Genomic DNA, 13,108 nt, shown 5'->3' on the forward strand with positions numbered 1-13,108 from the left:
TTCGGGTTCCTTCCCGGACTGTATGAGGGATTTGACAGCGATTTCCCGCCAAGTCATCTGTTTGCTGCGAGGGCATAACAATCATGTCATTTAACATGGACTGCCAATCTGTTGACAACATGGCGGGGATTTTACATGACTCGGCCAGCTCAGCAGCTTTGACCATGGCCTCCGTGGCCGATGCGTCAGAGCCCCAGTCCATAGAAACCCGATGCATCATACCCCCAGTGTACTGTGAAAATCTTAAAAATAATAGGCAATATTTCGTGCCATAAATAAGAAATTTGCTATAGAATATAATACCCAACTCAAAAAATGAGTCGGACTGGAAAAGTTAGTTTTCCTGACAAAAGAACCGACAGCAAGGAGTCTCGGGATCTAAAACAATATGCAAAGGATGTTATGGCACGTCCCCCGTGGCTGATACGACTGACCCTCAGACCAAAAATATCCACCCCCTTTGTACTATGTTGTCCTTTAAAAGGATTTTGCGGGTCCAAAAATAAAGACTGCCTTTAATTGGCCTGACCAACAATTAAATGTAATCCCTAGAGAATATATGATCCCGTGGGGGAAGGTAGGTTTTCCTTACAAAAGAACTAATAGCATGTAGATCGGGCATTAAACTGCAGCCTTTCCAAAATGGGGATCATATTTCGAAGAAGGCCAACCTTATCTCAAGATGTATGAGGAGATGGTGTAAATTGAGTCATCACTAGATTAAAAACTACTACCGATGATCCACAAATTCCCAAGACTGATCTACAAAGTAACTTTCTTGTACTCCATATCCTTTAGAATTTAAAACTCTGTCAGAAATCAGCACCCGAGGAGTGGGAGAAAAACCGAAAACGGAAAACGAAAAAGTCTTCCAGGAAAAAAAATGGGAAAGTCTTCCCGTATAAACCAGACGACAGAAACCGTTCTAGACTTGGTCTCAGTCAGTGAAAATTAGAAGATCCTTCCTGGTTGCAATCCAGGACTAGCATGAAAAGAAACCAAGGAAGAGGTTTATACTACATAGGATCTTGTTCTATTCCTTTTCAGAAAATCAAACGAATTAAAAGGCTTATGGAAAAGTTTTAGAATGCAACATTTGTATAAACTATGCAGCAACAACAAAACTCATAAACACACCAGCATGAGCCTATCCTGAAACGAACATCTGCACAAGGCTTTGATATGATGAATTTTTTTTTTAGGAAAGAAAACCTCGACCATAACGAATCTACAATTCCTGGCATATGAAAACTTGGGGCAAGAGGAACTACAACATTCTTCCTTTTAAAATGAGAGATATCCTAAAATTGAAACCCAAGATGACATATACTTCAAGACTAACTGTAAACAAATATAGCCATAATACTGAGATTCCCATAAGATATATTTTTCAGCATTAAACAGAAAACATGCCAAAATTGAAATCACACACTGTATATATCTTCCCTCTCTAAATATCTTGTCACATTCCGTAATTGGAAGAATAAATAAGCAGTTAGCTGAAAACATCCAAAGATTTTTTCATAACAGAGGGACTGATATACTAACCTTTTTGATAGCGCAACCACGAAGAGGCGAACACCGCCATAGCCCGAGCACAAATCCTCCAGCTTCCCAAAAAACTCAGGAGAGCTATCCTGTGGAATGGAAGGATACTGAGAGAAACCAGGCCTCCCCACGCAGGGGCGTGTAAGAGGAGAAAGGCTATCAAAAACTGAAAAGGAATGGTAAAAACGGATAAAGTAGAGTGGGCTGCCGCCAAGGAGAGTGGCTGGAGAAAAACGACAGATGGAAAATTCATGCAGAGACGGGCTCTAGAGGATGACAGATGGTTGGCCACCCTTTATGAAGAGTGAAACATATTATGAGAAGAACTCGTCTGTTGGGTGGCGGAGCGAATGAACTTGGTTGGCCACCATGACGGCGCTCCCTCTCGCTAGTTGGCTCCTTACCTTCATCTTAGACCTATGTCTCTTTCAAATCTTTATCGAAGCCCCAGGGTTTTATGGTCGTTTGGGTTTTATCATAGTTTATTAGATTCGATCAGGGATTTAATGCTTGTTAGGGTTTTATGCTTAGCATATTTACAGGGTTTTTTCGCCTAGTTTAGTCCGTTCGTCAAACGGTTTTATAGTCACTAGTGTTTGAAGCTAGTTTAATAACATAGGAGGCTTTGGGTTTCCTCGTGGTTTAAACCCGGTTTTTGAAGTGCATTTCCAAAATCAGCCTTAAAAATATTATTTTGTGAATTTCCTTATCATTTATCAAAGAACAAAAAACTTACATGGTAAACTATTTATTTTATGTTGAATGGTTAGAATGTGCCAAAGAATGTTTAGATGGGATTATAGAGGTTGTTCAATACATTTTCTCTCCTTTTCTCATAATGTTATTTAAAAAATTTGAAATTACATGTTTCAAATTCTCCACATGTTAATTCATTTGTGTAAGGGAATAATGGAATTACTATAGTTGTGTCTCACATTCTCTTCTCATTTAATTTCATTATTGTTGAATTCATTTATTCAATTAGGGTGTTTTCAAGGAATTGCACATGGTATTGTCTTTCTTCGTTAACTCGTAGGTTATCCAATGCTCCTAGTGACAAGGTTATCAAGCCAACTTGACATTGAAGTGGCTTGCACACTACTGTTGGGGTCACTGAGGGATTTCCATTCAATGGGACAATAATCAGATAGAAAAAGGGACTTAGGAGCTACATGCATTCGTTGAGAGAGATGAAGGTGCAAGTTGCTCAAGTCCTAAAAATTAATGGTCTAGGATGTAAGATGAGTGGGATTGCACAACCTCTCAAGAAACCCAACCTTAAGGAAGAAATTCAAGTCATTTATGGAAGCTCATAAACATAAATATGTTCTCATGGATTCTAAGCTAGAATCATTGCACACTTTTCTACACAAAATGGTTAACTATATTCATTTATCCTTAAAGCCTACACAGTACTCTACACATTGCCAAAATTTCTCTATGGACTCTTTCATCTTGTCCATTCTAGAATGCATGAAGATTTGTCAATGGCTCGATGCCCCTATCACTTTTCACCCAAATCTTTTTTCTAAAGAAGTTCATGTTTAAGTTCCAAGTGAGAAGGCACATCAAGTAGCTGATATGGAAACAAAATACCAAGTTGATATCAAGGTAGAAGCCCCATGTGGACTTACATGTATGCAATTTTCAGTAATTGTCATGATTTTTAGGGTCCTTTATTTGTTAAATCAATTTATCTAGCATTATTGTTTACTAGACATTGGACAAGAAAATATTCACAACTTTTGAACTATCATCTTGAAGTTTGGGTACATTTTGAATTTTCAATAGAGACCATGTTTTTTAAGCTATGTATCTTTCATTGTATACCTACACCACCACAACTCTTTTTAATAAATCTTACTTGTTTTGTTTTAAAAAAATTATTAAATGAAGGTGAATATAAATCATTTTGAAGATATTGAAGGACTTGGCACCAACGTCCTGACCTTTGACATTTAAACATTAAATTAATCTCATTTTTTTCTAACTTTCATTTATTTGTTGATAAGGTACTCCCTTCTTCCACATTAAATATATCATATATATCACACATGTATAATCCTACCACCATATCGGTTTATCCACCATTTTCAAATATCACTTATTTCAAAATCTTCTTGTAGAAGCATGGAATAACCTTCCTCAACATTATATACCTTAAACATATTCATACCACTATATTGGTTATCCATCATTTTTATTATCACTTAATGAATGTTTCTTGAGAAGATTGGACTCATCTTTGTGAATGTCTACATAAATAAAAATTTTATGATCAGTTTTTACTCTATAATTTATGTCTTATCATCTATTATCCATACTTAATACATTCTACATTCTTAATGTGTTATATTCCCTCAATTTTTCATAATGTTATTCCTGTTCAAAACCCCAAACAAATTTACATGGCTTGCATGCGTAAATTGTAATGGCATCGACAATATTTTTGCAAGATTATTTGTAAATGTATGGCTTAATGAAAATTTTGAAGAGAAAATTGAGACACATTAAAAAAATTTGAGGAAAACGAATCATTTCTCTTTCTTCATGTTCACAGATTCATCTTTGTAAAGGTATTTAACATATAGATTCCTCATTATTTTTGTTATCACATCATTTAGCACTCCTATAGACTTGATGCTCTTATACGGCCTTGGGAAACCTTTTCCCATACAACTTGATCTTATATTGAAAAAAATCAAATTCCATACGCAACTCTCGCCACACTAAATCACGTACATACGTGGGTCTTATAACTCTATACCCGTGTCTACCTTATAAAATATGGAAGAATAAAATAAAATGCTATTTTTCAGGTGGGGTTCATGGGTTTTACCAAGAGCCCACCTATAAGAGCCTGTAGCACAACTGAATTAACTAATTTCAGGTGCCATATATACACCCCTTCGGTAGGCCTAAAATATATAAGAGAAGGGATATCGACATTATACCCATTTTCTCCCATATCAAGTCTTATTTTCCCATGCCTCCTGCACTCCTAGTCACTATCGAAATCCTAGTTTCCTTTACATAGATGTTCATGATATTTATAGCATCTCCTTTGAACTTGTTAAGGCGGTTATCCTGATGCATCGAGCTAGACGGATCCAGAGGAAGGATTCGTCGGTGCTTTGGTTTGGATCAGGTTGTACCATTCATGTACCTATTGGTGTTAATCAATAAATAAGTTCATGTCTTGTTCTTGATATGTTATTGTCTCATGAATATTAATTTGTATTCTTATATATGATTATATACCATATCTTTTATGTATGCACATTGAATTATATATTATATATATGCTTCTGTGAATTGACTTGCAGGCCTGCTTGTTCTAGAGGAAGTAGAGGGTTTGGACCCTACAGGAACATCATTAAACGTAGGACCTATAGGTATGTTTCTAAATCCACATTTAGTAATTCATATGTTTGGCATGCTTTATTGATGGCTCTTTGTTGATTATCTTGTTTTGCTAAGTTGAGGTTGTCAACCCGTACCTTAGGGAACTTTTCCCGCCAACAATTTTGCACTTGTAATGATATATTTTTATATGTGTTAATGGAATTAAATTATTTAATATTTGATTATTATTTGAGAAATTTATTTTTCCCCTCAACCATTTAGTATGTTGTTCATTTCATGCTTATCCATATTCGATTATATACTTAATATAACAAAACATAAAAAACATACTTAAAATGTAAAGTCGTCAACAATTCAATGTGATTTTGAATAAGTTCTTTCAATAATCCAAGTAAATTTTGAGGAGGTTTAGTCAATCACATTGTATTCAAGATAACACACTTTTTTGTTTTATTTCACACATACATATATTAGTTTTTGTGTTTGGGATTTCTCGCATGGGGTGGATAGACATACTAGAGGGGCGAGGGGGCTATGGTACCCTTGCCATCACCTCATGCAATTGATGAATGAGGCATGGCTACCACCCTCCACCATAATTTTAACATGGGAGTGCCTAAAAACTTAGTTTACTAATGAACTTACATGCAAGGTATTTAATGTTGTTGAATATCACAGTTCTTAAAGAAAATTTGCAGTGAAAAGTCATGAGGTTTGTAGTTGTCTCTCCACCCAAATTATAATAACATCGCGTTGTTGCCTCTTTTCTAATTGTTATCACACATAGATATGGGATCTTTGCTCTAGTTATCTTTGAACTTTCTTGTCAATTTACTTTTTCCTTTGGGAGAGGGACTAGGGCGTCCTGACCTGGCCTCCCGCACCATTGATACACTTGGGATTTCATTAGTTTGGTCTCTCATTTTCTCAAGGGAAGTTTATTGCTTGGTTTGGTGTTGGTGGAAAAAGGTAAACACCCCATCATTATTTCTTAGTCCACCCTTGCAAAGGACTCTATCTACAATATTATCATTTTTTCTCTATTAAAGGGACTTGTATCCCCTGTTGTGTTATTCAAATATCATTTTTGGTGGCTCTCTAATTCTTTCTTTGTGAGGGGCCTTCTTAACATTACGACGTTCTTTACTTCTGTTGTTATCATGTACACCCGCTTCTTCATTGTGAAGCCTTTTAGTCCTCACATGTGGTATGGTCCTCTCGTCTTATGTTCCCTCCCTCCCTATTCTGTCCCCATCACCCTTTTCATCCTCTCATTGTTGCCACTTCAGGACCATTGTATATATATTTCTTTGTTGAGTTCTTCTCCCCACACTTCTCTGTTAGCCCCTCCAAATTTATCTTTCATGCCTCATCAACCAACATTTTGTCATCATGGCTTAAGAAATAGAGGAGCTTGGGGAGGCTCCAGAGCTCACACTTGTGCCTAATATTTGAATTAGTTATATCATGGTCAACCTCCCCCCCGCCCCAATATTCAATAAGAAATTAGAATGACGAAAGAGGATCTAGTGATTCATAGGGAAGAGAATTTAGAATCAAAAGTTTTTGCTTTTGTCAACGATTGAATGTCAAACACCGAACACATTAAAGGTAGGTAGAATTAATACTTGCATGCGATCAATCTGTATTGGTACATGGGGACTTTGTTGACAAAATTCCTCTTTAAGAAGAATGTAACCAAACCATTAGAGAAATTTTGAGGCCTAAAAGGGGCCTCCTAAGGAATATTATAAAATAATGGTGGAAATAATGAAATAATATTAGATTACCTCATCAAGTTGTGGAGGGAAAAAAAGGAAAATTATTTTTTCCACTCGTATTTTCAACTTATCTCCTTACGATTTGCTCAAATATTTAGTGGGAGCGCTTGTTGCGTCATAAATTTATTTTTTCATCCAAGGAGTACCCATGTTGCATACTTTCGATGGACCCTACTACATGAAAACTGTGAAATACATGAACAAGCATTATTGCAATCATGTTTTTTCATGTATTTCACATTTTTCATGTAGTAGGGTCGATTATGCAACATGGGTACTCCTTGGATGAAAAATTAAACTCTTCACCTAACGTGTGCTCCCACTAAAAATTTGAGTAGGGAGATAAGTTGAAAAAATTTATTTTTTTTCTTATCTTTTCACCTCAAAAATGGTGAATCATCCCCCATGGTTGACATCATCATATCGAATCCTATTGGTTCTTATAAAGTTGATTTTTGTTGTACATTTTTAGGCCCATTTTTGACCTTAAAATTTCTCTAATGATGAGATCCTTTTGCAATTGGATGAAATTCACAGGGAGCGAAAGACATGGATATCATACTTTCTCGCATCAAAGCCATCCTTGCTTATGGCAAAGAGCCTAGACATCCATATAGTTTTGTTGATCCAGTCCTAATTGAGGTGTCAAATTCCTCATGACCTGCCACTTGATGGTTTCTAGTTACACTGAGCATCTATGTGATGTGGTTTATGTCATTATTTCTTTAACTAATTATGACTTTGATTTTTGGATATTTATGGAGCAATCTAGGATAAACTAGTTACATTTTGCAGCTAGATATGCTCTCTTTGGTTAACAGTAGAAGCCATTAGCTTGGAATCGACTGTTATACTATTTTAATTTGTTCATTTTGGACAAAAAACCCTCTTATTTTGTGAGTGGTCTAGTTTCTCTCTCTCTCTCTCTCTCTCTCTCTCTCCCCCCTACTACACTAGTAATTATATTTTAACATATAAGTTATAAAAATAAAGAAAACAAAAAATATCCTACTACACTAGTAATTATATTTTAACATATAAGTTATAAAAATAAAAAAACAAAAAATATCCATTAACTAGTCAATTTAATCTCATTTTCTGAGTTGTAAATATATAATTTTTTTTAATTAAATATAACTTTATTTTTTTAAGCAAAAATTTTGTATTACCTCATAAAATCATTACATCAAGTACATGAGTTATTATTCCGATACCAACATATATTATGGCAGTTGGTCTTAATCTGATTAATTGGAGAGTGAATATTTTTTACCACATGCTTATAGAATAATTAGTCTAAAATTTCAAGAGTCTTAACAACTAAAGCATAACAAGAGATTTTATGCTAGAATCAAAACGCAAAAAGCTAACAAATATCATGAGAAAAATAGTAATATCGTGCACACCAGATCTCAAAGGAGATGATGTCGCTATGATGCATGGGATATTTCATTCAATTTGAACCAGTCGTGTCTCCATTCATTCCATAAAAATCCTTTGGTTTCTCTACTCTCATTTCACATATTTCAAGCATGCAAAGGCATCATTAATTTTTACCTTCCTCCCATTAAGAACCTTTCCTAGTAGGAATTTCATTTGCCAATAGAGAGACAAAGCTCGATAGCAATGTTTTTTCCTTCCCTTGGTGTGCCTCGGGTCAATAACCCATTATACTATATCCTCAATGAGATTTGTATCAGAGAAGGTTTGCTCATCTCTTGCTAATGCGGTCTCTAGGTTCTGCATTTCAGTTCGTATATCTTGGGGAACCACAACTTGATAGGTATCAACAACCTCTTAAGTTTCTTATTGGGCTCAGGTTACCATGCCCTCCCGTCTCCCACCCCACAGACCCCCTTGTATTTCTCATACATTTCCTCTTCACCGACTTAAGCAATAGTTGGCTTGATTACAAGAGGAAGTTTGTATACATAAATGAGACACACAAACAAGCACCCACCAGGTAAGAAGCAAGAGGCCCACTGGAGATCCAACAAAACTCGATCTTTATAAAAACCAAGCCGCCCCCGCGCCCCTCCCCAAGGGTGTAATTATAGTGGAGCAAACAAACACTGATAAGAGACCATGAAGTACTAGCCTAGCTTGTGTACCGAAGGTTAATTTCCATCGAACACGACTTAATTGCATACAAATCCAAACATCAACATGACCCACATTTCCTAGACCATAAACTAGCTAAAAGGTTACATTAATGAAACCAGAAATAATGACAAAATCAAACTCAGAGATTCTAGGGAGCTGCAGAGTTACCCATACTAGTGAAATCACCAAAAAGCGAGTATTAGAAACCACCTTAGATTTTTGAGAGTTGTATCCTCTTTGAGTGACCAAGCCACAACATTGTCCTGCTTCTTTATGGCTTGAATTTTGGATGCCCCCTCTCAAATTTTCAAAGCACAATTTCTTTCAGTGCAATTGTCATAGGGTTTCCTTCTATTGTAGTAAGCAAGTATGATAATTTCCCTGCTTTCCAGACTACCAACATACAAGACTAGATGACTACCAACATAAAAGACTAGATTGAAGATATGATAAAATTCAGACCCAAAACCCACTCGAAAGGCTTACCAAATCTCACATCTATAAACAATAACCAAAATATCCCATGGGACTTTGCACATGTCGGCCTATTGCCCCCCTCTTTTCATTCCTTCGGCTCTCCTCATGAATTTGAATGGGTAATATCTTTGCATGCAATTGTATGCACAGAGTTGTTATGCCATCCTTCTATTTAATTCGCTTGTGTTTACAGGGTAATAAGCACATAGCCCCAAGACGTTGAACTCCTCAATCATCATCCCATTAAAGGTAATTAATAATAACTTTAATTAACAATAAGTAAAGATAATTTTTTATTCAAATTTATATCATATTTACTCTTTACCAGTCCATTAAATCCTAAGGCTACACATTAGTTCACAACCTTGTATATCATATTTACTCTTTACCAGTCCATTAAATCCTAAGGCTACACATTAGTTCACAACCTTGTATGGCATCTCGAAATGTAACTAGTGAAATTAGTGGAATCTCAAGAGAAGTTTTCAAAATCAATCAATTAAAGGCAAGAAATTTACGTTACAATGGCGGCTACCCCCCACCAATCGGAAGGACGACTCGGACTAGCCTTTGTCCAAGCTCTCCATGACACAAGGCTCGCCCCATCCCACCACCTCGCTGCTCATTTATTTTCTCCGAGCATCGGGTGTTTTGTTGATTCATCCACGTGGCAAGCTCAAATTCATTCCCCATAAACTTTTCTAACCCGCTACTTCTCACGACCTTCAGGCTTCACCTACCAACCACGTCCAGGTTAGCCTTGCTCGGGTCAGAATTATAAGAACAACACTCCGTCCAAAAATAGTACAGGGTTCACAGAAAAGAAATGGAAACAACAGGGTTCCCTGTCGCACGATATAAATGCACCCTTTGCTATGCTGGATCATGCACACCAAACCCTGGTCACGGCGGCATCGGTTTCATTATTTATGATGACCGTGATGGCTCTGTTGTCGAAGAGTTCAGCGCATATGTTAATGATTGCTTTAGACTAAGCAGCAATGCTTCTCATTACAAAGCCCTAATCGCTGGTCTTCAACATGCTCTCTGGCTCGACATCACCCACATCACCGCCGTTGGACATTGTAAGGTCCTTATCCAGCAGGTAACAAGTCCTCCCCTCTCTTTTTAGCTTTAGAATTAATATATTCTGATTGCATTCTAAGGGGAAATTGTTTTCTTTCATGGTGTTCATTGCATGCTGTGTAGGTGAATAGTAATTGGAGAGTGGATAAACCCTGGCTGAAGAGATACCGCAGCAGAGTTTGGAAATTGGCTTCGCAGTTCCAGAGCTTTAAAATGCGGCATGTCTATTCTCAAAATAATTCTGAAGCACGTTCCCTAGCCCGGGCAGGCTTTTACAGTACTTTTGTAGATCCAAAGAATAATGCAAAGCGTGAGATTTTGCGGAGGTGCAGAGACCCAGAGTCTGCGAAGAAGTATGTTATGGAGCAGAGATGCGACGGTTACCATAAGATGAAATACGTTCTGGACACCATTAAATGTCGTTTACCTGAATCCTATGTTGCTGTTCGAAAGCTGTGTATAGATATAAGTAATAAGATGGGCAGTTGTTGGATACGGAAAAATAACAGAGTCATGGCGTCTCTTTTAGGGTTATATTAGGTTTCTGCATCCTGCAAAGAAGCTAGGGTTTCTTTCCCAGTTTGACCGATTTTGGTGCACCCTGTTATTGTAGTTGCTTATTCGGCAACCGGTTTTAAACAGATGTCATTTCTTTTAACTAGTTGGCATTGGTTGAAGTGAGACCTTTTCTGTTCTCCCATTTCCTTACTAAAAACTGTGAAGGTTGTGATGGGACTTGAACGGGGATTGATTGTATTGATTGTAGAGCACCCATGATCTGTGAAGGAATTATGATAAAGCAATTTTATAAGAACCCACATATGCTGTGACTCGTGTTGTCTTGTTGCGTGTGTTACAAATAATTTTTCAATTTGGAATTTTATTTTCTTCTTGCGCGTTACAAAGAATTCTTCAATTCGAAAATACATTGTGAGGCATAGATTCGTGGTTTTGAGAAATTTGAGCACATCAGAAGTTATTTTAATTTGACTTTTACATTTTAAACACACTTAATTTTAATTATTAAAAAAAATTAATTGCAATTTGTATCATTTTGATAAATTATAAAAATTAAATGTGAGTATAATTTGTATATATTTTGAAATTTGAATTATGAAAAATAAATTTAATTGAAACGTGGTAAAATTTTATTGCAATTTGTTTTTTTTAAATAAGGTAGATAAATATTTTGGGAATTTTTTATTAATATAATGTTTTTAACTAAGGATTTTTAAAATAAGAATAATGATTTCAAATAACCAATTTAATGGATATTTTTTCTCTTTAATAACTAAAAAATACATCTAATTAATAATTATAACTAATTATATCATTTATTTTTAATCATGAAGATAAAACATGACTATATTGATTATGATCAACTATGGTTGCCAATGTTAGGTTTTAGTTTAACCATGGTTTATATAGTTTGACTATGGTTGGAAATGTTGTGCATGTTGGCCGTGGTTGGACTTTGGTAGAGTGAAGATGACAACAATCACACATGGGTGACTATGGTTGACTATAATTTACCATAGTTGACCATGTTGTCTAAGGGCAAACCATGGTTGACTATGATGACCACGGTTGACTATGGAGACCATAGTTATGGTAAACCATGGTTACCCATCATTGATCACGGTTAACTATTTGACCATGTTGTTTAACGTTAACCTTGGTTGACCATCATCAAGTGTTCAACCATGGCTATTCACTAACTATGATTGTCCACAATTATACATTATTGAGAATGCTTAACCATGGTTGAATGTGGTTGGCCACCAACACATGGTTGACCATGATCAGTAATAGTCAACCATCTTCTCTAAGGTCAATGCATGGTTGACAATGATTGAACACTTCACCACGGTCAACATATTATTGATTCTTGACAATGGTTAACCATAGTTTTCCATGGTTAACCAATTAACCATGGTTGATTGGTTGGCCTTGATTGACCATAATTTTCCATTGTTGACCATGACTGACCACTTGACCTTGTTATCAAAGTTTAAATATGGTTTACCATGCCAACCATAGTTAACCATGGTTGATCGTGCTCAACCATGGTAGATCATGTTAAGAATGACTAAACATTGTTGACCATGTTGTCTAGGTTTGACCATGAAGATAAAGTATGACCACATTGACCATGTTTGAGCATAGTTAACTATGGTTATAAAAATGACAATGATTTCCCATGGTTGACCATGGTCGAGTATAGCTGTCCATGGTTTCCTATGGTTGTCCATTGTTGACCATGTCTAACCATTCTTTGACCATGATTAAGCATGGTCAAAATTAGGCATACATAATTTACATGGTCAAACATGGTCAATCATATACACCATGCTCAAACATGGTTGACCATTATCAACCATGGTCAACCATAGTCATCATGGTCAACCATGGATAATTCTTTGACCATGTTTGTCCATGGTTAACCATGCTTGACCATGGTTGACCATATTGAATGTGGTTATTTATTGTCAAACCATGGTTAACTATGTTTCACCATTTGACCATGGTTAGCCATGGTTAGTAATGGTCATCCATGGTTAGTAATGGTCATCCATGTTGTTGAAAGTCAAAAAATAATTGATTGTGGCTGCCCACTTAACCATAGTCATCATGGTCAACCATGGATAATTCTTTGACCATGTTTGGTAATGGTTAGCCATGGTTGACCATGTTGAATGTGGTTATTTAATGTCAAATTATTTTTAACCATGTTTGACCACTTAACC

Source organism: Pinus tabuliformis, chromosome 7 (assembly GCF_031772625.1).
Source record: "Pinus tabuliformis cultivar Carrire ecotype Pingquan chromosome 7, CPIR1, whole genome shotgun sequence".
NCBI lineage: Eukaryota > Viridiplantae > Streptophyta > Pinopsida > Pinales > Pinaceae > Pinus > Pinus tabuliformis.